The following is a 5965-nucleotide window of genomic DNA, read 5'->3' as shown; positions in this document are numbered from 1 at the left end:
GTAGGGGTACCTTGATTATCACCTGCTGGGAATACAGCTTGTGAATCGCTGCTAGCACCGCCTCCCTGTCTGAGGGAGCAATCGGCAAGGCGGATTTTAGGAAACGGCGGGGTGGAGTCGCCTCGAATTCCAGCCTGTATCCCTGAGATACTATTTGAAGGATCCAGGGATCCACCTGTGAGCGGGCCCACTGATCGCTGAAATTCCTGAGGCGGGCCCCCACCGTACCTGGCTCCGCCTGTGAAGCCCCACCGTCATGCGGCGGACTTGGAAGAGGAAGCGGGGGAGGACTTTTGTTCCTGGGAACCTGCTGTTTGCTGCAGCCTTTTTCCCCTGCCTCTGCCTCTTGACAGAAAAGACCCTCCTTTTCCCCGCTTGTTTTTCTGGGACCGAAAGGACTGAACCTGATAAAATGGCGCCTTCTTAGGCTGTGAGGCGACATGGGGTAAAAATGCTGACTTCCCAGACGTTGCTGTGGAAACTAGGTCGGAGAGACCATCCCCAAATAATTCCTCCCCCTTATAAGGCAAAACTTCCATGTGCCTTTTGGAATCTGCATCTCCAGTCCACTGGCGAGTCCATAAGCATCTCCTAGCAGAGATAGATAATGCACTTACTTTAGATGCCAGCCGGCAGATTTCCCTCTGTGCATCTCTCATGTATAAGACTGAGTCTTTGATATGGTCAATTGTTAGCAGGATCGTGTCTCTGTCTAACGTGTCAATATTTTCTGACAGTTTATCTGACCACGCAGCGGCAGCACTGCACATCCATGCTGACGCAATAGCTGGTCTGAGAATAATGCCTGAGTGTGTATATACAGACTTCAGGATCGCCTCCTGCTTTCTATCAGCAGGTTCCTTAAGGGCGGCCGTATCCTGGGACGGTAGTGCCACCTTTTTAGACAAACGTGTGAGCGCTTTATCCACCCTCGGGGGTGTTTCCCAACGTAACCTATCCTCTGGCGGGAAAGGGAACGCCATTAGTAGCTTCTTAGGAATTACCAATTTCTTATCAGGGGAAGCCCACGCTTCTTCACACACTTCATTTAATTCATCTGACGGGGGAAAAACTACAGGTAGTTTTTTCTCCCCAAACATAATACCCTTTTTTGTGGTACCTGGATGTAAATCAGAAATATTTAACACCTCTTTCATTGCCTCAATCATGCAGTGGATGGCCTTAACGGGCATTAAATTTGACTCATCGTCGTCGACACTGGTGTCAGTATCCGTGTCGACATCTACTTGTGCCACCTGAGATAACGGGCGTTTCAGAGCCCCTGATGACTTTTGAGACACCTGGACAGGCACGAGCTGAAGACTCGGCTGTCCCACAGTCGGCATGTCGTCAAATTTTTTATGTAAGGAGTCTATACGTGCACTCATTTCCTGCCATAATACCATCCACTCAGGTGTCTGACCCCCAGGGGGTGACATCCCTGCTAAAGGCATCTGCTCCCCCTCCACATCATTATCCTCCTCAAACATGTCGACACAGCCGTACCGACACACTCCACACACACAGGGAATGCTCAAATAGAGGACAGGACCCACAAAAGCCCTTTGGGGGGACAGAGTAAGAGTATGCCAGCACACACCAGAGCGCTATATATATACAGGGACTAACTGAGTTATGTCCCTAATAGCTGCTTTTCAATATAATATACTGTATACAGTGCCAATTTTAATGCCCCCCCTCTCTTTTCCCTCTTACTGTACTGTAGAATTGCAGGGAAGAGCCAGGGAGCTTCCTTCCAGCCGAGCTGTGAGGGAAAAATGGCGCCAGTGTGCTGAGGATATAGGCTCCGCCCCTTTTTCGCGGCCTATTCTCCCGCTTTTTATGGGATTCTGGCAGGGGTATTTACCTCATATATAGCCCCAGGGGCTATATATTGAGGTATTTTAGCCAGCCAAGGTGTTTTTATTGCTGCCTCAGGGCGCCCCCCCCCCAGCGCCCTGCACCCTCAGTGACCGGAGTGTGAAGTGTGTATGAGGAGCAATGGCGCACAGCTGCAGTGCTGTGCGCTACCTTGGTGAAGACAGGATGTCTTCATGCCGCCGATTTTCCGGACCATCTTCTTGCTTCTGGCTCTGTAAGGGGGACGGCGGCGCGGCTCCGGGACCGAACATCAAGGCTGGGCCTGCGGTCGATCCCTCTGGAGCTAATGGTGTCCAGTAGCCTAAGAAGCCCAATCCGGCTGCAAGCAGGCGAGTTCGCTTCTTCTCCCCTTAGTCCCTCGCTGCAGTGAGCCTGTTGCCAGCAGGTCTCACTGAAAATAACAAATTCTAAGACTATAACTTTCTAAGAGCTCAGGAGAGCCCCTAGTGTGCATCCAACCTCGGCCGGGCACGAAATCTAACTAAGGCTTGGAGGAGGGTCATAGTGGGAGGAGCCAGTGCACACCAGGTAGTCTAAGATCTTTCTAGAGTGCCCAGCCTCCTTCGGAGCCGGCTATTCCCCATGGTCCTTACGGAGTTCCCAGCATCCACTAGGACGTCAGAGAAATAAAATTAAAATAAAATACACATACAAAATAAACATAATCCACAAGGAGTTGGGTATGGCTTTCCGGCGCTGGGGATCCCAACAGTCAGCATACCGACCGCGGGTTCCCGGCAGCAGAATGCCAGAGGGGGCGAGCGCAATGAAGCCCCTTGCGGGCTCACTGCCTTCGCCACTCTGCAGGCTAGGTGGTGAGCTGCTCTCACCACAGGTTCTATTCCCAATATATGGGAATAGTCCCTGCTAATCGGCATGCCAACTTTCAGGATTTAGAGGGGGATGGGATGTAGCCGTCAGTATTGTGACCAGTAGTCTACTGACCGCCGGTCACATAACTACATCCCTCCACAAGATGACAAATGTGATAAATAAGCACATACAGCAGTGCCATGTCAAATAAATATACCCAACCACCGGTGTAATGTCACAAAATGACCCAGACCTCAAAATGGGCTAATAGGGGCTCCAAAGGTGGACAATACCAAAACGCAGAGCACATACCGATGCAGTAACTAGCGGGTACAAAGGGGCAAAACCTAGTAAAGGGCCCAGCATACACAACAGTGGCCAAATATATAAAGAGCAAAATAAATTAAATGGCCTGGTAAGGGTCCAAGGCTATCCATAGAGATAGTGATGAGCACGCACCAGTGCCATAAACCGCATAAACGTCACACACACACACACACATACATACATACATACATACATACATACATACATACATACATATATATATATATATATATATATATATATATATATATATATATATATATTATAGGTTGCAGTCAGTTTACCGGCTGTCTGAATCCTGGCATTCAGGATACTAATGCCGGAATCCTGACACCCAGAGAAATGCCGGTGGTCGGAATCCCGGACGAGGCATGGAATTCCCACTCGGATGGAGGTCCACTCTACCACTCGAGGGCAAATAGAATAGTGTGGTGAGCGAGGGGACTCACTGCGCTCCCTGCCGGCATTCCACCCGATGGGATCCCAGCGTCGGTCTCCTGAATGCCGGGATCCCGAACGGCGGTAAAGCATACCGAACCCATATATACGTTGGCATTAAAACACCACTTTGTTTCACTACATTGGAGTCTCCAGAGTGTCGCCTTACTGGAATATGGTGTGTGTGTGTGTGTGTGTGTGTGTGTGTGTGTGTGTGTGTATGTATATATATATATATATATATATATATACACACACACACATACACTGTATATACACACATATTAAGTGCATGATGTCTGTCACTCCACCGATAAGATCACAACTTGTTCAGGTGGCATTCGAAGTCAAAAGAACCACATATACAGTAATAAGGTCCCTAAAAAGTTGACTGCAATCTAAACTATGTCTGTATTATTTAATTGGGTGATTATATATATATATATATATATATTTAGGATCTGCTTAGCATATCACCATTCGGGATGCTGGCAGTTGGAATACCAATGCTGGATCCCAACACTGGCCAGTAGATTGACGCTGGGATCCCGACATTGAACACAATGCTGGCGCCGGAACTCCGACTGACGGCATCTCGATCGTAAGTATGGCGGGGAGGTTTAGACTATGCTTGATGAGGGGAAGGAAGGTAGATTCACTATACTACAGGAAGGGTTAAGTGGGGGTAGGCTAGGGTTAGGCTGTGGGGAGGGATGGTTATGGTTAGGCTGCGGGTATGGGTAGGGAGGGTTAGAAAGGTAGAAGGGGAGGATTAGAATACTTACCTAGCAGGTGTAGGGATTCTGCGCTTTGGGATGCCGCTGTTGGTCTTTTTTGAGTACTGGCATTACAAGCACCAGGATCCCAATGCCATCCCATAGATAGATAGATAGATAGATAGATAGATAGATAGATAGATATAGCTACATGTGAGATGGGACAGCTGAGGAAAGGTTGACTTGCCGCCAGGGTAAGTATGGGAGTGTGGAAGGGGGGTGGGTGAGGGGTTTGTGTCTATACAATGATGGGGGAGGGGAAGGGGAAGAAATTGGGATGAATGTGTGGGATCCACCTGGGATGGATTGGGAAGGAGGCACGATGGGAGGGAGGAGGGAGATTTGAGCCACAAAAGGGAAGGGAAAGGGCTTGGGTAAATAGCAGAGAGAGGGTAGAGCCAATCAGGGGCAGGCATTGACTGAGGTGACCTGTTTTAAACTAGTACATACTTACAAACAAAGAGATATATATATATAGTTTCAAGTCACCAAATATAATTGCTAACATCTTCATTGTGGCAGTGCATTCCTTTCTATACAGCACTGCATTACAGCCCTTCTACGATCAGCAGCAATAGCAGCAGCAGCCACATACAGCAGCTCAGTCAGGATCATCAAGCCTTCACGGACCTGAGCTCGACTACTCCAGCTGTGCTACAGGGCAGTGCATGTTCCAGTCACCCTGCGGGATGTGCGCCATGATATCATGGAGCAGCAGTGCAGGAGAGGTCCAGGGGCAGAAACCGAAAGTGAAGCACCTACTGCGCCGCTATTACTGGTATGCATAAATGCGGTGATAGTGGAGCAGCAGGAGCCTTCTCAAGCTCTTTCTGCACTTCACTTTCAATATTCCCGGTTTTTCTACCCCCGGGCGGGAACAGAGGAAAGCGTTTGATGTGTGAGTGTACGGGACCTTATGCGGCCATAGGAAATGCTGGGAACCTTTTTTTGATGGGGTCCCATTATTAATCCTGCTCTGACACCCCTCCCCCCACCCCCCCACCACTACACACACAAAGTACACACACACACACACTATACCCACCCACCACATACTGTATACACACACACACGCAGTACACACTACACACACACATAAAGTACACACACAACCCCATCACCACATATACACACACCATCACATTACACACACACACACACACACACACACACACACACACACCATCACATTATACACACAGCACACACTACACACACACACACACACACACACACACACACACACACACACACACACACACAGTACACACTACACACACACAAAGTACACACACACAACCACATATACACACCCTACAGACTATACACATTTAGGACACACACACACATTAATCAAGATGCTATTAAGTTAACCTTGTAAGGCCTCCTGCAGCAGCAGCTGAGCTCCCCGTGCAGTCTGGGGGCGGAGCTTGGGCCCATGAGTCACAGCAGGACCCTGGAGAAGGAGAGCCTGGAGAGGGAGGGGCGGCCAGCACACTGCCTGCACGGCTCCGTCCTGCTCCGTCACATCTGAGGTGAGAGTGCCGCGGCCGGAGGAGGAGGCCGCTGGCAGTCTGTGACAGGAAAAAGTTTTTTTCCTGTCAATGCTGCCAGGCACCTGTGGGCCTATTTTCAATGGGGGGCCTGGAGCTGCAGCTCCATCCGCCCCATTGTTAATCCGGCCCTGATGGACAAGCTTGTTGCATCCTGGAAAGGCCTGAAAGCTTGTG

This window comes from Pseudophryne corroboree, chromosome 3 (genome assembly GCF_028390025.1).
Source record: "Pseudophryne corroboree isolate aPseCor3 chromosome 3, aPseCor3.hap2, whole genome shotgun sequence".
Taxonomy (NCBI): Eukaryota; Metazoa; Chordata; class Amphibia; order Anura; family Myobatrachidae; genus Pseudophryne; species Pseudophryne corroboree.
The sequence above is the reverse complement of the archived record's forward strand: the minus strand, read 5'-3'. Positions refer to the sequence as shown.